Here is a 22,720-nt window from a genome sequence, read left to right on the forward strand (position 1 = left end):
CTCAGCTTATGCATTTCTCAATGAATGATGGGATTTTCTTTCCTATTTTTCAAGATTTCCAGCAGTAATATGTCCAAAAAAGGGTACAAACCCAAGGTGTGTAAGTCTTAGTCGAAGCAGCCATCCTATTTAGATACTGTCTTGATCAGCTAATACCTTTCTTTTAAAATCAAAAGCAGTGGCCACTTGCTGCTCCGGCTGCTGCATGAGGCACTGGAGCTGGGCCTGGGTATAAACGCCGGTGCTCCAGCGGTGTGGTACGGTAACGCGGGTGTTGCAGCTGCAGGTGTTTGGACAGGAAATGAAATTACGGATACAGTCGTTTCAAAATTCAAAGTGTTGAGGTATGGCTGATGTAACGGTGAGCAAAACGTCATTTCAGTTTAAATGAGAATTTGCTGTGATTACACCTGAACTGTCTCTGTATTCGTTTCCCTAGTCTTCTCTGCCTTTGCTTTCTCTCTCAGAAGTAGGTATTATGCCATAATACTCAAGCAAATCACTAAAACTCCCTTCAAAACCCTCTCTGAAGGACACGCTGTCTTTTAACCAAGAAATACAGATTACCATTTGAGCAATATAACTTGAATGTACAATTTCAGCTACTGATAAAAAATTATAGTGAGTGAAACCTAGGAAAATTGCTGAATAACTTTTAAAACTGAACAGGTTAAGATTCTCAGCGTACTTATGAACAGGTAATGAACAGACAAAGGTCACAGAATTTATTTTGCTGGGAATTATACTCAGCTCCAAGTTAACCGGGGTATGATGAATCGTTCCTAAACTTAGTAACTATTTTGGCTAACTAAATTACTCTTGTAGACTCCCCTACTGCTTTAAATCATTTGTGTTATTTATAAATAACTGCCCGGTTTTGTAGTCAGGTGGTACAGTTTCAGTGGCAGATGCATTTCAGTGCTTTGTTTCCATGGCAGATGTATCTTAGTGTTGTACTTCAGTGTTAAATAAAAGGTGATTTATTTAGAGTTTGTAAGTCGGTTTCTTTTGCAAAGTGCTTGAGGATCAAAGCAAATATTCTAATGCAAAATAGATAATATCTAAAGATTATGATCTACCTTCCAACAGCAATTAGTCCCAAACAATTACAAGACAGAACTATGAAATAAAAGTGGCCATAGTAATTAGTGGTAAAAAGCTGAAGGAGGAGCCAGAAGGCCAGGCAGATTTGCAGGTGGCCCTGGCAAACCCTGCAGAGCTGCTTCCAGCTCTGTTGCCCTGGCTGGAGAGAATTGGCCGTTTCTCGCCGGGACGGAGGCAAGGCGGGCGCTGCTGGAGCTCGGCTGTCTGGGTGTTTGCTGGCGGACACACCCGGTGCAGTGGAGCTGCTGTGGAGGGGTCTGCTCCTGGAGGTTCCAAAAAGTTAAACAAAAACCAGTTCTCCAATCCTAGAAGCTCAAGCAGGACTTAAGTTACTTTTATTTTGTTGACAAAAAGCTTTATGATGAGACAAAGTGCAGAGAGCCACCCTGCCAAAGAATGCTCCATTTAAAGAGAGAATAAGATGAAGTGCTGCAGAGACATGCTTACTCTTCAAAATAACATCTCATTTCAAACAGGCAGTGTTCAGTTTAGAATCTGGTAGCTCAGGAAGACGTGTCTTCAAAGGTGCAAGGCTAAGAGACTGGTATTCACAGCTGAAGTGCTCTTTAAGAATTTCACTTGTCTTCAACTCATCTCTCAAACTGAATTTCAACAAACATCTCTCTTGAAGTTAAAAAAAAAAGTTGTTTTTAGCTCAAATTGTTTGTGGAAGTGAATGCAAGCAAGAATGCAGCTGCTGAGGAAAACAATTTCCTCCTTCTCTCTTACCTAGCAAGAGCATTCTCGCCAAGGTGAACAACTAACAGGGGATCTGATCAATAAGGCTTTTGCCTACCAGGAAAGTAGAAGACTAAACACAAACTGTTTATTGTGTGATTACAAAAGGACATGGGTGTTGAACTTAACATTAAGAGCTGCTTGGAGAACAGAGCCCCATTGTGCTAGGGCACCATACAAAAAAAGACAGAAAGACAGTGCTTACTTTGAAATGTTTATCCTCTCATAGGGAGCAAAGAGAATGGAAATATGCTTTGAGAGTTAGCCTTCAAAAACCTAACATGCAGGCCATGTAATCAAACACCCACTGGGTCATTCATTGATTGTTAGTCATTCACAGTTGACTCTCAATGCCAAACAAACTTACTTTCATCGTATCCCTTCATTTGTATTCACGGACATTAGACTGGCGTCTGTGAAAGGGAGATAAATGTGAAAGATGGTATTGTGCTCCCAGTCATCCTGCTCTTCAGATAGGATGTAGCAGCGAGATCACGCGTGCCTGCTGGCATCGCCGCTGCGAGGAACCTCCCAGTCCATCGGCGAGGGAGCAGCCTTGGCAGCGCAGCCTGCCATTTACTGCATTCGGATTGTCAACAGGTCACAAATACCTCCTCATGTACATGAGAGAAGTTAATTTTCGTTTCAATACTAAAAATGTTTTGCTGTGTTGATAATGTGATGACAGTAGGTTGTAGCCCATTTTTTTCTCTATAAAAATCAAGTAGAAAGAAAATGTCATCAGCGTGGGGTTTTTTAGTATCTTTTTTCTGTTCCTTACCTGAGTCCGTGAATTACTTGGATGTAAAATGAGTATAAAATAAAGTAGAAAATTGAGAAAATATCTGCTATATAGATGGAGAGGGTAGAGGAAGGCAAAGGAGATGGTGAAAGAAGAATAATAGCCATTGCTACCCAGAGAAAGGTTGGTTGGTTTGTTTTTGAGACAGGATAGTTTCTTTAGGCAATGGATGACTTGACCTTAGCTATCGCTTCTGTCAAAACAGAATGAAAAGGCAGAAGAAAATGAAAATGTTTACAATAAATGAATATAGCTACCACACTCATAAGGAGACATGTAATATCTCTTCAGATCACTCCCACAGGGAAATGTGGATTATTTTATAGTCTGGATTTTTTTTTTCATTTTCATTTTTTTTTTCATTTTTCATTTCATTTTTTTTTCATGCATTTTCCTCTGGCAAGAAGTGGGCATTTTCAGAAACATACTTTGCAGTGAGCTGAATGTTATATGCTCCATAAGCGGAGGATAAAAAAGGATAAGAATTTGAGAGAAGGCCGGTGTTTAGGAATGTGAGACATTTGCAGGTTGTTACTTACACATGCCTTTTTACATTGTCTGGCTCAGTGTAAGAAATACAATAACATTTGGCCATGAATTATATTAATCTCCACATTTACTCCTGCTAATTAAAGGAATTTGATATAGCTGAGAATTCAAGTCACCATCAAAACCTGTAATGGTGTTCGCTAGGGAGGGCAGATTACAGATGAAGAGTGAAACATCATACCTTAACGTTTCCAGCTATTCTGCACCAGCTCTTTGTATTGTATCACAAATTTTGGAACAAGATCTGGCGGCCCAGGAAGCAATGAGCTGGTTTCTCCTGTTAAGGTAGTACAAGTCATCTCTACAGAGCAAAAATACATCTGGAATTGCATCTTTGTTTTGGATCTTTACATTTCTTTTTATAGAAAGGCTCAGCTTTCTGGCAGACTTCTCCCTGAAGTCAGTGGAAATGCTGACTGCACAGAGCCTTCAGGATGGGACTCAAAGGAGTTCTCATATTTTACCTGACAGAAGTCCATGACATAACCTTGCATTTAGGTTGTGTGGTTTTTTTCAAAATTTCTTTGGAGGACTGGAATTTTTGAGAGGCAAATGGACAGGCTAGAACCATAACAAGGAACAGAAGAGCAAACAGTTTGCAAAGTGATGCTCAGTGTCTTATGCTGCATATCTTCATGAGGTTGTATAGAGTAGTGTGATCTTCTGTTTTGCATGCAAATAGTCTGCTGAAGGGAGATGTGGCTACAGAACTCCTGCAGTTGTTGAAAGTTAAATTAAGCTATTCAGTGGAAGACAGTTAGAAATTGCCCATGGAAGGCTCTGATTTTATTCTAGATTATTTTAACTCCTGGTGTACTGGAAACTTTGCCATAGTCATCAAAAAGCCAATGGCAAAATAGTGAAAGAGAGTAGGATTCCTCAGGACATGGTTTCTGATACTGCCCTGGCGTAATTTCTGCACGGCATACAATGTGATGTAAAGGAGCGCTTTCTCCACCTAGGAGAGAATGACAGCCTTCTCCCATACTTCGGTCCTCAAGCATGCCGAGATTTGAGACCATATTGTACTAACGATGGCGGTGGTATGCCTGTCTCAGTGATGAAGTGGACTTTCCTAGTCTTTGTACTAGAGGGTTTGGCCAAATGCAGTGCTAGGAACAGGCCTAAATGGTTTTTTTGTTACTTCTGGATGTAAAGAAGAAACAGAGTCAAGGTACAAGGAAGGTTTTAGCTGAAGAATGTGTGTGTGTATGTATGTATTAATTTTCATATGAAATGCTGAGGTTATGAGTTAAGTTATATATAGTTTAATGCGACCAATACTCTTGCACGAGCTTTATTACTTTAAAAGAAGCCTGCTCCCCAGAGCAGTGTTTGTTGCAGGCAAACATTTCTATGTGCTTCCATGAATGCCTTCCAGAAAAGCTGTGCCTCTCCGCTGCCACCATCAGGAGTGACCGTGACTTTCTATTCAGCGTGTTCTGGCTACTCAGGGTGGGACAGGTAAAGGCTGTGCTGTGTCTGAGAGCTGGGAAATCCTGCTGGGTGGGATGTGACCCACCGCTTCTCCTCACCAAGTTTGCGTATGGCTCCGTCCCTTTTCTTAGGATTGTTTCTAATTGGCACGTGCACACCCAAGTGAACTCTCAGCACAGCTAGGATCTGGGAATCGGGATGGAGTTAATGAATTCTCACACAGCCTGATGTCTGCGGTTGGGAACAGGACGTTCTCGTCTGCCTTCATGCATAGCTTTGCTGCTTGAAAGAGGCAATGCTGTTACAGATGACGCGGGGGGAAAGGGAAGCACTAGCGCACTGGTGACGACTGCTGTGTTCCCCACCTTTCTGGCTCTGCTGAGTGATTTCACAGCGAGACTAAGTTATTCTCTTGACAGTTATTTATGCACTATGTGACTCAGCTGCCTTGTGAGGGATGGCAGCTTGCCTGCCTGAGAAACAAACTTTGTGGTGCCACTCATGTGTCGTTTCTTCCTTAAAATATTCATCCCATGATGTTAGATTAGTGGTGGAAGTGCTATAAGCACCAAAACAGTGATGAGAAGAAAAAAAAAAAGTGTGGAAATTGCTTTATGTTAATCATAACCTGAAAAATTGACAAAATTGATTTGCTGTTTATATTTTCCTTCCTTGTGTCAATAACAAAAGGCCTTCTGCTGCAGGAGGATTAAAAATAGGGAGTCTGTTTCTCCTCTTGAGCCTGAACTTCATTTTACATCTGCCGAGATTTTGTCTCTGTATAGTAATTTTAATGGCTGCTGTGAAATACTTCCTAATTTATAATAACAATGAAAAAACCAGGATCAGCCCTTCCTTTGTTGCCATGCATTGTGAAATGAATTTATTTTGCGTGAGGCACAGGTACAGCTTAATGAGATGTTCCTTGGCTTTTTGCAGGGGCCGTTTGCTCAAGCGGGCAAGATTTTAGCTCGGAAGAATACTTCCATTGCTCTTGGGAGAACTTGGATCTATTAAGGCTTTGTGTTACCCCGCTTCACCCCGGGTCTGCTTGGCTATGTTTATGTTTTTCTCCCTGTTGATGTGATGTCCTTTTGCTGCGTGTTTTCATTTGCATGCAGTAAGGCTTTTCCCCCTTGTTCTCCTTTTTAATAATTTTTTTTGAGAGTATTCCTCCTCATATCCTGTGGTCTTTTTTATTCTGTAACGGTAATTGTTTTGCATTTCCTTGAGGCACTGAGCCATTCCAGTGGTGGGTGATAATCTTTTTTTCTGCACAGTGAGTTATGTGCATGAAAAGGCAGGGTATGTGGATTGGGTTTTAACCTTCATTGCTATTGGTTTTCACCTTTTTCAGTCTTCTCTTCACACTGTCTTTTTTAACCTAGTTTCTAGTGATTTTGTGGTGCTGACTTTGTTTTTGCTGCGAGATAGCTGAAGCTTAGCCGTGTCAGATGTTTGCATGTTTGTTCCCTTAATCCAACCAAATTCATCTTTATGAATTGAAAATCATCTTTATTCATATTGCCCTTGTTTTTAATTTAAAATAGAAATCCCTTATCAATGTAGCAATGCATTAAAATAAGAATTCAGAATACTTACAGCCTGATTATTTTGATGGCATACTGTGCAATATAGCAATGCTCAGAGCCTCTTGGCTACAATACTTGTTACTGGGAGGGAAAAGAGCCCTGCAAAATCATAGTGGGTGCTGAGGATATGTTCATCTTTGACTACAGGTAAAAATACCAGTCTATTTGATCTTCAGCTCGATTATGTGGAGACAGTGCATTTATACAGCAGGTCCCTTGGTGAGAAGGAGCTAATGGCTGGTTGAGGATGCTCTTTTAGCTTGCTTCAAGCTTCTCCGCAGCACCGTTCTGTTGCAGGTTCTTTGTGCTGACTGAATACAAATAATCACCAAGGTGATGAAAGTAGAATATGTAAGAGAGGAGATCCTGTGCACAGGGTGATGGAATACTGATTGTGTATGTGCAAGTGATGAAATTATGTCCTAGAGGTGGGACTTTGGTTCCTTTCTTGCTCCTTATTTTACCTTTGAATTGGGTAAATACTGTCCATCTGCAATGAGGTTTCCTCTGCTGTGTGGGAAATGCTGAGAAACGTGTTTCTCTGTTTCTCTCTGTGTTTCTGGATTTGGTGTACTGGTTGTGCCGTATGTCCTCGAGAAGGACATTTACTTCTCATGATGATGGTGTAGGTTCTGGTACGTTCAGCCCCTCTGGGGCTGAAAGCTAAAGCCAAGAAGATCAGAAGGGACATTTTACTTGGGCTAGATTAATGTGAAAAAGTCAGGCCAATTCTAATGTTTCACAGGTGGAAAACTACAAAATATTTGACAAGCTGAAAGCTCAATATGATTTCAGTTACACATACACTAATGTCAAATAAGCAATTATACAGAAGTCAAACTTCTCCCGTAAATTTGTAACACAGTAGAAGAACATTATGCATAATTACGTTACATATCATTGTAAGGATGAAGCTCATATTCCAGGCTCCATTAGCTTTCAGAGTCTTTGTAATATATCTGTTGAACACATCCTAAAAAGTTAGAGACAAGATTATCATTGATTTTTATTCACAGCAAGAGATTTAGTTGACAATTGATGCTGCAGTTTCAGTTCTATTTCTTTAAATACCTGTTGTCTTAAATTTTGGTATCTCTATCCACAAGACCCTTGCATGACACCAGTCAGGATTCTGGGTATATTTTTTGACCTAGTTAAAATTCTTTTATGGCAGTGACGTGTGGGTGCTGAAGCAAAGAGCTGCAGTGCCTCAGCTGGTGCTGCTCCTAGGTGCCTGCTCTGCCTTGCTGCTAGAGGTTACAGCCTGTGTAGCAGAGGTGCTGGAGGCAAATCTATGATTCTACCTTGCTTCGACCATTCGTAGCCTGACATTTTAATGTAAACGGCAGTTTAAATATCCTAGGCCATGAATTGGAGTGACTGAGGAAGGGACCCATAGGAAAATTATCTGAATGTGATAGCAGCTTAGAATTCATTTAGTCTTCTGGAACCCTGTTTTCCCTTTTCTCCTGGCAACTTCAGACCAAACACTGAGCTTGTTCTGTCCTTATCTGCACTAAATGTCCACTGTTTCTACACACATGATTACTGTGTAGTGAGAAGCTCGCCTTGGAGATGTGGCTATCTCAGAGGCATTGTGAAGGGGGTGGATGAAGATGATGACCCTGGGAAAAGAAGACTCTAATTAATGATCAGCTGGTCATTGTGGGTGTGGGTTTAGTGTCTGCAGATTTCTTTTATTTGAAGAATATGGCAAGCAGTATTTAATGTTATTCCTTCCTGGGGACATGCATTTTGCCACCTTGCCCACTAACTTGCTGAAGAGGAAAAAGTATCACTGTGTGATGGAAGTATCTGTTCTTTTGTAAATCAGGCTGTTATTCTCAGCAAGTCTGATATCAGATTACATATAAGGTTATTATTCTTCTATATCAGAAAAAGCTGCTCAGATATGTGGTCTCAGCTGACCCAGGCCTCAAGTTGGAAAGTTTTTCCTACTGTTTGGAGATGGGGATGGTGGCTCTCTGTTTCCCCAGTATATGTTGGTCCTTAAGGTAATGGTATTTCCATTAGACATGTAAATTCTAAACGAGGAAGAGTCTTATTTCTGAAGTAGTGTTAAATGCACATAGTGCTGCTCTAATCAATAGAACTAATCAATTCTCTCTATCTGTTTTGTTCTCCAATCTCTGTTCTTTTGAATTGTTTTGTTTTGCTAACACGCTCACTGTGTCAATTGAAGTGTGTAGTTCTGGGTTAGAAATGGGGCTGTCTGTGTTCCCATCAGCTCTTCAGCTTTTGAAAACTAGAAGTCTGTGATATTGTTCTCTCTTAAAGCCCATTTCTTAATAAGAATAACAAGATCTAAATTGGTGGCAAAGTTAACCTTCTTCTGAAATGTGGTTCAGAGGCAGAAATTCAGTTCTGAAAGTAGAGGCACTGATAGGAAAATCTGTAGAGTTAGGGTAGAAAAATGACTCATCTGATTTCAATGCAGAATTATGGTTTAATGAGAGACATTTCACAAATGTATAATATAAAACAAATTGCTGCATAGAGGACTGGTATTTCTGCTTACTATTATAGAGACGTACACCCAGTTTTCAAATAAAGTTATGACCAACTTCTAGAAGACATAATACAGCTAGAATAATACAATACGAATTGCCTCATCATCATGAATTGATCTGTTTAGTGAAATGAAGCTGTTGACCTGTCTCCATTATGGTGTAGCACAGCAGGTGGTAATGTGAGATACACGGTAACATGATGCTTTCTAGTGCTGTATCATATTAATAATTTTTGTATTGTTGTAATACTGATTTTGTTGATCCATGCTGTGAGTACTGACCTGATCTTTTTCCCTCCGTGCTCAATCACACTGTAAATAGAGGAACCACAGTCATTTGCAGGAATGGATATGATTCAATAGCAGCAAAAGCACGTTCTCCGTTTGCTCTGTGCTGAAAAGCTGTGTAAGAATCCCCCTGTAACAGGCTACATACTGACCCTTATAAAATGCTTTTGTACAAGTATACTCATTATCAGCCACTGTCAAAGAAACAAATGCTTTCTCTCCTCTCCGAGATGAAGTGCTCTGAATGACAAACACAAGCGAAATGATACAGTAATTTGCTGATTTAAGGTGTGGGAAGTTGATTCACACTTTACAGAAACAGCAATTATGTCAGTCCACCAACAGAGGATTTTTAGACCTCGGATAAATGGAGATGCTTTTGACTGTATTTTGCACCAGAGTTTCTTAAACAGAGTTGCAGAATGAACACCTATTTTGTGTAGGCCTTGTTATTGAAAGTCAGTATTTACATGTACAGTGTATCTACAATATTTGAAATGCCTCTTTATTCTAAAGACAGGCAAATTCACAGATCCTGCTGATGACCACTATCCTTGTAATGGTGGCAACTGCTGACAATATGACACTAGGCTATTAAGTGCTTCCCCTCCACTTGCATTGTTTTCTGCAAAAGTATTGCATGTATTTAGCAAAGGCCAATTTGACTCATCCGATTTATCTCTTTTGACTCCTTTATTAATATTTTGGCACTTTCAGACATGGTGAACAACCCTATTAACAGTGTTTGGGATTCTCCTGGAAGCTCATTCTTGAAGTGTAGTACTTGTAGGAGTCGTGTTTGTAGGGATGCAGCAAGACTGGGAGTTGTTGGGTTACATCCTTCAAGCTGCTGTCCTGGACAAGGGTACAAGCTTATAAGAGAATGGATTTGGAAGGAAGGGGAGCCTGAGAAGAAACAAATGTCCTTTCCTATGCAGCAGCTCTCTGACTTTGCTGTTGGGCTTACAGGAAAATGTAAGGTCTTCAGTGCTCAGTTTCTGCAGTCGCAAAGCATAGCTTTTGAAAATGTCAGGCACTTGCTCCTGACTGACGCTGTGCACTAAACGTGGCAGTCATCCAGGCAGGCAGCCTCTGGAGTCTGCTTCCCTTTGAGTCTCTAGCTGCAACCACGGCAAAGATCCCTCCCAGACACAGCACTGATTATACACAAGTGGAAGTGCTTCTTTCTTGAAGAGGTAAAGCCTTGATAGAGAACGTTTGCTCCATTTGAGATAGTGCAGAGATAATAGTTCACTTGCATCTTAAAACTTCCCTTAAGGAAAGGTGTAAGTCAATATTATTTCAGGCAGCATAAAAGGTAGAGTGTGCTAATAGAATAATAACGATAGAAGCACTGAAAGGCTGCCTTATTCCATGAGATTAGTTTGTTGCAGCAAGGCGGGAATAGTATATGATCAAGCCATTAACTACTTGTTGTTTCTACGAGGCTGTCTTTGTGCCCATATGCTTTTGTGCGTAGTCCGCACCTGCTGAGCCATGCAGCTGGTGGCCACGCTGGTCAGTCGAGCTGTGCTGCTCCTATGTCCCGCGCACAAGCTCACGGCAGCTGGGGCTGAGCTGCTGAGCACTTGCAGTGCTGCTCTGAGTGCCTGCGTATCCACCGTGGGCTCTGCATCCTTGGGTGAACTGACTACGGCTACCCCATGTACAGCCAAGCTCTGCGTAAGTCTGTTACCACAACCTGGTACATGGAATAAGAGTCTATATATACTACTTAGTGTATGGTAAAAAGGTAAAAGACTGAAAGATTCTCAAGCTTTTCCAGTGAAAATGACAGATAAAAGCACAGCAGCATTGCATTTCTGCTGGTTCCTAGAACAAAATTCAAAGAGGAAAAGCTTATTTTTTTCCTGGGAAGTATGTTCATTTGCATATTTGTGTTTTCCCGTTCTTAGTCCTGTACTTAAAATAGCAATGCCAGGAGATGTAGGAAAAAGTGAGTTGACAATTGAAATTCTGAACTGCTTTTCAGAACAGTGCTAATAAGCAATCTGGTTTCAAGCAGATCAGTTGGTAGTTTCAAACATTTCAAACATTTCAAATATTTCAAACATTAGACGTGTGTATTCCTAAACGTTTGCCGGTCAGGTGAAGGAGGATCTTGACAGTTTGTCAGAGGAATAGAGAAAATGAAAACATAAATCATGTAAACCAGAAGTGGTTTAGCCATTGGAGCTATCACATCTGCCTTGAAGGTGATGGGTCTGGACTCTCCCAGGGCAGGAGTGGGAACAGAGCTGCAGGAAGGGCGAGCAACCTCCCCAGCAGGTGCACGTTGGCATTCTTCTGTAAAGGCAGAGCTGTGATTTTTTTTTGATGGGACACTTCATGACCAGACGATGATCTGCATGCCCAGCACTGCCACTGAGCTGGTCTTTCTGCCTGTGTGCTGTTAATCCAGATTAATTGCTGCTAAATGCTCTGGCTCCGTTTCCTGACCTAGTGCTGAGATTTGGAGAAACTCAAGGGGCCGGTGGGTTTCTGATCACTGTGTTGGCTCTTTACAGCACAAGCAATGCTCTTGTTCCTCTGTTCTGAATTTTCCAAGGACAAGCATTCGGGACATTACAAGCTGGAGAAATGGGCCTGTGTGAACCTCATGAGGTTCAACAAGGACAAGTACAACGTCCTGCACCTGGGTTGGGGCGATCCCTAGGATCAATACATGCTGGGGGATAAAGGGATTGAGAGCAGCCCTGACGAGAAGGACTTGGGGGTACTGATAGATGAAAAGCTGGACATGAGCCGGCAATGTGCTCTCACAGCCCAGAAGGCCAACCGTATCCTGGGCTGCATCAAAAGCAGTGTGGCCAGCAGGTCGAGGGAAGTGATTCTGCCCCTCTACTCTGCTCTGGGGAGACCCCACCTGGAGCCCTGCGCCCAGCTCTGGGGTCCTCAGTACAAGAAGGACATGGACCTGTTGGAGCAGGTCCAGAGGAGGCCACAGAAATGATGAGAGGGATGGAACACCTCTGCTATGAGGAGAGGCTGAAGGAGCTGGGGTTGTTCATCCTGGAGAAGAGAAGGTTGCAGGGAGACCTTATTGCAGCCTTTCAATACCTAAAGGGGGCCTACAAGAAAGATGGGAACAGACTTTTTAGCAGGGCCAATAGTGACAGGACAAGGGGTAATGGTTTTAAGCTAAAGGAGCGTAGATTTAGACTAAACACAAAAAAAAAATTTTTCACAATGAGGGTGGTGAAACACTGGAATGGGTTGCCCAGAGAGGTGGTAGATGCCCCATCCTTGGAAACATTAAAGGGCGAGGCTGGATGTGGCTCTGAGCAACCTGATCTGGTTGTAGATGTCCCTGCCCATTGCAGGGGAGATGGACTAGATGACCTTTGAAGGTCCCTTCCATCCCAAAGCATTCTATGATTCTACGTTGGGACTGCTTTATCAATCTGCTTGGGCCTGGGAGCTGTGGCCTAGCCAGAGAGACCTCCTGGGATGGCTGGAGCACTCGCCCTACTGAGTGGACTCTGGAGCAGTGTGGTGTAGGACAAGCTCCGGGAGGAGATGCACAAGCAGAGGATGAGCTTGGGGTGGCAACAGGACAAGGGAAACCAGATTGCTGCCAGGCGGACAAGGTCTGTAGAGATCAAAAGAGATGCATCAGCCTGGGGAGCTGTGGCAGGTGTGTTGGAAAGCAAAGCTGGAAGGAGGGACAATTTTGCAAGGACACAGTGGGTGGGAAGGGAGGCAGGATTTGTTTTCAAGTCAGAAGATTTGTATTTTGTATCTGAAGAATTACGTTGTTCTTGTTTAGAAGTTTGTGTTCTAATTAAGCAGCTTTGGAGATTAAAGCCTTTGTGTGCTTTTGGCATGGTCCCCCTGAAGGCTGCTCCCCTCTGACGGGTGCCCTGGCAAGCGCTGCCCTCCTGGCTGGCTCCGAGGCTGCCTGCCAGGCTGCCCATGTCCTCTCACTGTCTTCGCAGCTCCCCACCTGCATCCTCAGTGGAATTTGTTCCTAATCTTTCTAGCAGCAGAGATGTGTGGAAACCATTGCTAGACCCTGCAATGCCCCTCACACTCTGCCCTTAGCATTATGAGATGAGAATGTATGGACGTGCCCAGGCTGTTGCAATTTTCCATGTGGACAGTAGATCCTGGCCTTTTCTTCAGGAAACCCCAGCAATCTTCTGCCAGGGTTTATCCGTGCTAATGCTCAGTGCTGTTAGAGGAACAATCAGAGTTATTTGAGTGTCCTAAGAAATAATTTTAGCACTGAAATGTTTTTTTTTTATGTTTAGTTTCTTTGACTTAGCTGGACTAGATAGTGTGCATATCTAAGTAAATATTTCCTTCTTGCAGCTAAGTAAGTGGGGAGTTTCAAGAGGATGAGAGAGAATAAATATTCATGCAACTCTTAATTAAAAACTTCAATAGTGGCTGCAACCACAAATATACTTTTCTTATATCTCTGTTACTGTGACAAGATTCACGAATTCGGGTTACTGTATGAACTATATACATCATATGGACTTGAAGAAAATGTTAAATGCTACTGCTACGAATAGCAGAGTTTTATTTTATTTATTTATTTGTTTATTTTTACCAAACATATATGGCTACTGCTAATCCTGGCAAGAAAGAATGGACTGTTCTGGCTGTGTAGAAGTGGTGGGATTTCCGTATCAGTTCCTGCAAAAGGCCCATGGGGCTTGTTCTGAAGTGGGCCAAGAGATGTACTGATTTTGGGAAGACCTTGGTTATGCTTAGGCTTGTTTTCTGATGGGTGCTTCCCTGCCTCTTGGTTGGTCCTGTTGCTCCACGTAGCTGCCTGTGATGATGCTGTGAAAACCAGAAAAGACCTCAGGCCCTTCCCTTTCAGCGACTATGGAGTCCTGCAGAGAATCGAGTGTATTGCTGCAAAGGAAAACAGGGCTTGTAGGCAACTGAGACACAGACTGAATTTGGATCATTTGAAGAGGCAGTGTGAATGCTTGGTGATAAGTATCCCGAGAAATCAGGTATTTCAAAGCACCTCTGGGACCTCTTTCTGTCCACCACTCTCAAATTTCTTATTGTGATTTATTGAGGTCTATTACTTGTGCACTTCACAGGGTTGCTATGGAATTTATTAGGCTGAGTTGTGAATGCAGAGAGCAGTTGTGTTCAAAAAAGAAGGAAATTTGGTTTGCAGGGCTGCTTACAAATTTAAGATATGCAAATTCAGTTTCTGAGAGCTTTTTAAAAAATTATTTCCTTGCCCACATTTCCTCTCCATACTTTGGACTTGGAGAATTTTGCTTTCTAATTCTTTGTTTCAGGGTGGTTATATGAGAATAACAAGAAGAAAGAAAACCATGTCTATCAGCTCTCCCAATTTCCTCTTTTACATAAGCAAGAGGTGCTTTCTAAAAGCAGCAGCATCCTCCACACATGTGTAAATGAATTCATTTCGTCAGTAATGCAGGAAGGCTATGTGCTTTTGGATTGTTTGGGGGAGGGATTTACTCAAATATACAAAAATGGGTACAATTTCACTGTTGAGGTATATTACTGAAGGGACAGCAGAAGTTTACCTGGAGCACACATGAGCAGGATCCAAGAATCTTGCTGGGATTTTAGGCAGGCAGGATTTCAAAGAGCCAGCCAGAGCAGCACAGTCGGGTTTGGGGTTTACATGTAGACATCTTTGTTCCCATCTTTGAAGCTGGGATGTAGGCAGCCGCTGTCAGAGTCTGGGAAGCCACGGATCACTAAAGAGCTGAACAGGCGGCCAGACGCGTGTGAACGTGGGAGGTGGAGGAAGTGCTCCCTGGGAAATGAGGTCAGGCTCGGTTTTTTACAGAGTAACTCAGCAACGCAAGTTCCTGAACCTTTTTGGATTGCGAAGGAACGTTTGAATAATTTGACCTGTATGATGGTACAAGAAATAAGCTAGGGCTGGGGTAGTTTTGATTTTACCAAGAAAGATTTAGACAGTTACAGAACTGGAAAGACTGAAAAAGGAAAATGGGTGGAAAAGCAATATTTGCAGGTTGCTTAGCTAAAGAATAGTCTCAGTGCAGTTGGATAACAGTCACAGATGGAATTTGATACATGAAAAGAAACACAGTGCTGGATGATGACCAAGCAACGTTCTTTAGAGTCTCATAAAATGAAGTAAAAATAGGATTGTTACAAGAGAATTTGATCTCAGAAAATATCAGAAAATATTTTTCTAACAGAACACCTAACGGAAAGTGAAGAGAAGCTACCCAGGGACTAGCTGCGTTAAGGTTTTTTCTGCAAACTGATGGTAAATTAGAGTTGTGTTTTACTTCCTAACTAACAGTATTTTGTAAATTCTTTGGGGATAGTTTTCATCTGTATCCTAAAGGGGGAGTCAAGTTCAAGACATTAAAGAATATATTGATTTGAAATATTGTAATACCAAAAGGCAAACTGAAAGTCAGAGACAGAAATTTTCCCAATAAAACAGAAATCCAATATATCTTTATACTGTATACTACCTATCTATATACATGCACTTTATCTAATAGAGTAGCAGGTCTCTCACTCTCTACCTTCTCGTTTCAGACAAAAGTGGTAAGTTTGATCAGTTTGCTAGGTGGTTTTTGTTATGCAAAACTACTTTAGACTATTTTACATTGCAAAGCAAATCTGTAGAAGGATCCCAACCCGGTGACTGGAATGGGATTCCTCTCACCTAACGTTAGCCATCTAGAAGGTTTTTCAGCTCCCTGAGAAGTCAGTGAGGATCAAGAGGCACTGCCAGAAAGGGATCCTCAATTGCCTCTTCAGTCTGAGCCTAAGGAGTAAGCCTATATTCTACTCCGAGTTCAGTTTTTTAATGTTTCCTTAGGTGATGACCATTGGCCTTTTATAGGTTTACTCCATGCCTATATTTGCACCACACTGCAGCAACATCCAAGAACTGTAGGTTCATGGAAGGGAAAAAGGATGCTCTGTGCTTACAACACTTTATTTGCCATTCAACTTTCATGGGAGGGCCAGCCTGATTTTGGAAAACAATTCTGTATTGATTTCATACAAGTAGTTAATAAAGACTATTCCTACACTAGCATTAAAGATAATAAACATATTATGCCTTCTTTTTTAATATCCCTTTAATACAAGGAAATGATAAAAATCTCTGAAGACTATACCTAAGTATGACGAAGCCTTTACAGGGGGAGAGGGGAGTGGAGAGTGCAGCTTCTGTCTTCCTCTCTGTGCAAATACCTATCCTGAGAGAAGGAACCTGCTAAAGATCAGCCTGACATTTCCCCTGACCGTATCTCAGAAAGATGAGGGGACAAGAGATTTGCTCAGAGTTAATTTGTGGAGGGCAAAAGATATTTATGCAATTTATGAATAACCTTTTTCCTTTGGACCTCCCTCTTCAATTTGGAGATAACTGTTTTTTTGACAGGAGCCCATATGTTGCAACTGTCTGTGCATAGCTCTTTGGGCACAAATAGCACCCCAGGAATTAGCGGGTGCTGTGGATGGAAAGATGGATGTTGTGTTGGGGGACTGAAACTGGGTAGATCCATATAATTTCTCATGGGAGAAAGAGGAAACCTTTGTTTTAGGATCAAAAGAAAGATTTTCTGCCTCAAACTGCCACATACTCAGCCTCTTCCAGTCAAATCCCAAATATTTTCCTTTATCGGAATGGAGATTTAATCTTTTCCAGACGCATGTGTCTTTTAAACTTACCCTCTGCACTGACATATATATATATATTCTTCTTAACTACAGAAGCACTGTCTGTTTCTCTGGAATTAAGAAGATGTGCTGATATCAGAATACCTTAGGATAGATTTTTTCAGTCTATGAGCGGTGGATTTATTGGCTTTTCTGGTCAACCTAAAATCCTGCATGTCAATAATTGATCTTTTGAAATTTCTTTTCCTGTAAGATGAATTAGCAAGAATCAAAAGTCTTGAAAGCCCTACTTTTCATTAATGTGCTCCTTCCTTTAATTTTAGGGAAAAACAGATGCTGTTGAACACTATTGAACGCTGCAAGGTGGTGAGAAAGCCAGGTTTCTTAGGTTCCTATAACTCTTTGGGGCCATGCGCGTTTAACCAATATGTTGATTGTTATTTGGTTGTTGTTTCATTGTGCGTGTGAATGATTTTAATTCAATATTGAATTAGAAAAAAACTGATAATGCAGAGCAGAATCCTGTATTTTCAAATCTGCCTAGGTGAGTCAGGAATTAATGTGGAATATTAGTTTGAACTCTACTTGTAAGGAAAGTTGCGTGGGCAGAATGAAAAGTTTGGTGACGCTGAAAGCTCTGGTGGTTCTACAACTGGTTTGACAGTCTCCTACAGCTTGGGTAATACCCCAGCATGGCAGTGCTCAACGCACAGTCAGCTTCGCTGTTAGCACACGTACAGACTTGAGTGTCAGAGCTACCCGCAAGCAAGGCAGCCTTGTAAATAAGAAAGCTGGTGTCCTAAAACGGAGCCCTGCAGGAACATCCACCCCGTCCTTCTGGAGAAGGTTGCTTTTGATGACTTCACTGCCTGCAAATGATTTTGTTAAATATTGCAGGAGCCATTGTGTTACACTGCTCGGGAATGATGAATTATTGGCTTCACTGGAACTCGAGGTAAACAAAACCCAATCGTTTGGTATTTCAGGAGAAGGAGTAAAAGTTGCCTTTTGCTTGCTAATGGCAAATTGCAGTTGTATTTATGTTTTGCTGAATTCTAAATACGGAATATTTATCTTTTAATAAGCCCCTGGGTGCTTTCAGCCAGCCCTGGATCTTCTTACCAAGACTGTGACATTTTCCAAATGGCCCCTCTATTTCCAGTAATCTTAAATCCTGTTCAAAACCATGTTATTGTTATGTCTGAATAGAGTAAGGCTTAAGCAAGGTAATGAAGGACAAGCATTTGTGAAAAAAACAAAATGTTGCATTGCATTTTGAAGAGCTACATGATCACTCTAATTTTGTCTGTGCTAGTTAAAGCTTGATTTTTACCTTGGTTGGATTAGTTTCAGACAGACGAAACAGCCCTCGCTTAAGCTGGAGGGAGGATCTCAGTCTTGCAAGAAATGCAAAGATCAGAGCCAGTCTGAAGATAGCTTCAATTTCAATGTTGCAGATGCCTTATTTTCTTTTATTTCACACTTCCTTCAAACTAAAAGCAAAAGCTTACAGCTTCACAGAATAATACTTCCATTAAGTATTTCTAGTTCTAAGCATTTATAGAAGTGTCAACTTTCCTTCACCACAACCTGGGCAGTTACTATAACTTGTTTTTATAAATGTGGGCTAGGAAGAATGAGGAGGCAAATGCATTGTCTGGTGACCACATTGTCATCAGAAGCAGGAGTGAGAGCAGGGCTTGGGACTCCTGGTACGGGGTCTGGTGCGAACTGCTGGAGCCAGTCATTGATGGATGATTAGTGGTGGATTAGTTTGGCAAACTCAGCCAAGACACAAAATTAAAACAAAACTATGCCATTTTCTGTCATCTAGCTAAGCTAAATTAAGCTGGCCAATTCCTGATAAAATCACAGCGGGGAAAGCAGAACAAGCAAATCAGAACTTTGTTTTTCCTTTAGTTCCTGTACTATTTTTAAGTCATCCTGACAGCTTGTTAAATGCCAGTCTGGAGAACGGCTTGAAGCACTGACTCTCACTTAAGACATTTTCCACAGGAGGCTTTGCCCTGAGAGGATGACTAGCAGCAGAGTGCCCTTTCCATATGGAAGTCAAACCGCGCAGCAGCCCAGGAACTCTGTCTGTGGGTCCTTCAATGTTAGTTCTCCATATGGGCTCACCCCTGTTACACGCTCAGATTGTGCTGCGTAACTTTGAACACCACATTTTGATGTTTCCAGACCTGCGTACACACTATAGATTACACTTTGCAGTAAATATAAGTTACACAGGCACCCTGCAGAGATCTCTGCTAGCCCTCTGATGGATTGTTGGTCATACTCGTGTCCATCCAGTCACTGCCAGTGCACAGGTTCAAGCAGTAAGAAAATGAATGTTCCGAATATCCAAATATATGTATAATTCTGGGAAAAGAAAAAAAAAGTAAAAAAAAAAAAAAAGTTGTCTTAACTTCTTGGGAGGGATGTGATATTCACACCACCTAACTCGATATCACACTTAGGTGCTTGTGTTAGGAGCGGGAGTTACCAGTCTCTGCCAGTGGAGACAGCACGCCTCTTCTCTCCATCTAGGTACCACAAAGCTGGTTGCGTTGCATTGCCTTTACAACTTTTTGTGACAGACTTTGAATAAGCTGGGAAAGTCAATGACATAGCTGGATCGTGAATTCAAAAGACCATTTACAAAGGATTATAGTAAACACAAGTGTCTTCGTTTTCCTTTATAAGGCTTTGTGGTAGTTGCAGTCTCTCATTTTCTATTAGCAATGTGTTCTGCAGAGTGAAGCGAAGCTTTCTTGTATTTAATTCTGAGTAGCATCCCTGATGCCATGTAAATCTGGTAAGTATTGAGTACAGGAGCACAGAGTCCCAAGCATGATAATTCTGTAGATTTCTTTTTTGTAATGAAAATTTTCTAGTATCAGAAATTACATTTGGGTAACAGGACCCTATCAAAATATATTTTAACATGGTGTAGCTGAAACCACACTGTAAGTAATGAATTTCTTTTTGAACGACAGAAGATATCTGAGTTTCTTCATATTTGAGGAAGACCTGTATCAGCTTTTATCTCTATGCTCTATGCAAGTATTATCCAACATTTAGATTTACTAGATCTCATATCAGACCCTTGTATTTTAAAGAAGAGTATGTGAACAAATTAGTATTTTATATGATAAAGCTGTTCTTCCTTCCGTATGTAACACATATTCTTTGAGGTTTGCATTATGATAAAAGACCTTATCTTTGATAAATTGATCTTTAGAATTTGGAGTGACTATGAATGGGTGGTTCCTGCTCCTTCAGAGAGTATTTAGTAGAGAAAAAGATCATTTAGCCGAGTTTCAAAAATCTCAGCATTTGGGAGAGACTGCAAAGGCTAAGTTTAGGACGGAAAGAAATGACTAACAGAAATGAGACTTCTATGCAATAGAAACTATAAACACAGACCACTGTGATTTCTGACATTTTAAATACAGCATGGTTTAATTCTGTTCAGACAGGGTTTGAATGATATTTTGGCAGTAGTGCTCCCTTTTACCTCTCATCTGAAAATGGTGAAAAATGTATGGCAAAGAATGTAATGAAAGGGATTTATGGTGATCAGCAGTTTGGATAATTTGTTCAAACTCTTGTAGAATCAGATTCAGATATGTTCTGCAGTGAATAGCCTTCAGTTTTGAAAGGCATGGAGAAATATGACATCCACAGTCAGTGCAAAAAAAAAATTATGATTTTTGAAGTCTTTTGCTAAGTCTAAATCTTTTGCTAATCCTGCTTTAGGCAGTATTTTAAGGGGTGGAGTTTGGTTTAGTCCCATGGGAATTTCATTACAAACTTCTGAACATGAGCATTTGCACTCGCAGAGTTGGTGGTGCAGGGGGACAGCAGAAGGAACCTGTGCCACCAGGCAACATGCGAGGTAGCACAGACCAAGGACGTGGCAGAGGACCAGGGCACTAAGGCCAGTTGTACTTCAGATATCTACAGCCATCAGTGCAAACTCGAAATCTGACGGCCAGCGATGTGCCAAGATACAGCACTGAGATTGAGCTCATTGCTTTGTGCAGATTTCTTCATAAGCAAGGACTTCTGTATGGCTTTTAGGATGGTATTAATTGATTTGTACTTAGCATACAAATTAGTTTTGAAACAACATTATGATGGTGACTTGCCTCATCAAAGCATGTTAAAAGGAGACTAATCTGTGGTCTGAGTGTTTTGAATAATTTTATCGTTGTTTATTTTTGCTGTACTTGGTAATATCAAGCAAAAAAATTGATAGGAAGACATTTCCTGATAAGTAGTTTCTGTCTACATTGAAAGCGTATGACTAACTGTTGGTAGGATACTTCTTCAACATAAGCTCTCATTTTATCCATATATGCAGATGGAGGAGCAAAAGAATTGATCAGGTAAAGTGTTATTTGCAAATGCATCTGGATGGATTTTGCTCCTTGGGACAACTCAGTAAAAAATTCCTTGTTTGCAAGTAGACTGGTACACTGGCTGTTCAGTGGACAGCCTTAAAATTTTGGCTACCAATTTCTAAGCAGGGAGTTTCTGTGTCCCCTTTTTATGGGATGGGCGGGCACTGCAATTTACTGAACCAAACCACCACACTGTCTGCACAATCTGTCTTGAAAACCGTGCTTGGGCTTTTCTCAGTAGGCTCTTTCTGGAGAAGCTGTTTCATACTTCGTCAGTACTCAGAGGCACAGCACAGCCTGCAGTTTCTGAGGGAGGGTTTTCAACAGTTTGGTGGCTTTTTTTGTTATGCTTCACTATCACTTCATTAGTGGTCTTTAAAGTGAACAAGAGCCAAAAACTTGCATCCAAATACCTTTACCGAACCCTATGTGAGAAGTAGGTAGCTCAGAGACCTCATGTGATTCATTTGCAAGATATTGTGTTGACTGAATTGGTGAACCCATCTGCCCTGCTTTGAAGCCAGGTTCCACTGGGAGGGGAAAAGCTGCATGATCTCTGGACACTGCATCACAGCAGAACCACAAACTCGGACCAACCTGTTCCTCTGGGGCTGTGGCCAGTCAGTCTGAAGACCAGGGCATGTTATGGCAAGCACTTTTCGGACAGGTAACCCCTAGTGAGTGAGGAGGACAAAACCCCAGTCCTACTAGCAGTTCTGTGCAGCTGTGATAACTGGTGCTATGGAGGGAGGTAAATTCCTTTTACCTGCCTTTTCCCATCCCTGGTGAATCTGCTGGACAGAAGCTGGTGTGATTTACTCATCAGAACAGCTTTCCCTTCTCTCGCCCTTGTGTGACATCTGCCTACTTCAGAAGCAGCCAGACTGTGAGGCTTTAAGACAGTTTCTTCACACGAACGGATGCAATAGGTGTTGATCACCCGCAGGAATGGTCCTCCTTGGCAGTGCCAGGCTTAGGAGAGGGAGACTGTACACTGCTGAACCCAGCTGGTTCCTGCAGACGCTTCAGGGCAGATTCCTTGGCCTACTCTCAGGTTCGATATCAGCAAATCCCCAGATACCAGGGACTCTAGGCTTCGGAGACCCCATGGAAGGGCACAGCCCCCTGCCCTGTGCACTTCTGCCCAGGGACACTGGATGTGTCTACAGCCTTAATGTGTGCTCATACCTTATCGCAGTTGCATGTGGCTCCTGTGTGCCCATAGTGGGTCTGCTGAAGGACTTACCGAGTAGCTGCACTGTGCAACTCTGCTTCATCATTACGGTGTTATTTCCAGCCAGTGAGTCCCCGCAGACTTCTCTGTTGTTTTAAAGAGGAAGAGGGGAGGCTGAGAGAGTTGTCAAAGCCAAACAGAGTGATCTTTGTCTGAGCTTACTTTTGTTCTGATATTGACTTCTATGCCTCATTAGCTGTTCTGCGATTTATCTCTCTGCGTTTCATCGTGCTGTGTAATGTGGCAGAGTGGTGCGGGCTCGTGTCATGCGTCAAAATCTAAGAAGTCATCTTGGGGAAAAAACTGAACATTAATAAAAAAAATCAGAATTATGTATCATTTAAAATGGCTTAAATAGTGAGGTTAATATGGTTTTAGATATATAACAGTCAC

Source organism: Nipponia nippon, unplaced genomic scaffold (assembly GCF_047370975.1).
Source record: "Nipponia nippon isolate SJK-2023a ecotype South Korea unplaced genomic scaffold, ASM4737097v1 scaffold_5, whole genome shotgun sequence".
Lineage (NCBI taxonomy): Eukaryota > Metazoa > Chordata > Aves > Pelecaniformes > Threskiornithidae > Nipponia > Nipponia nippon.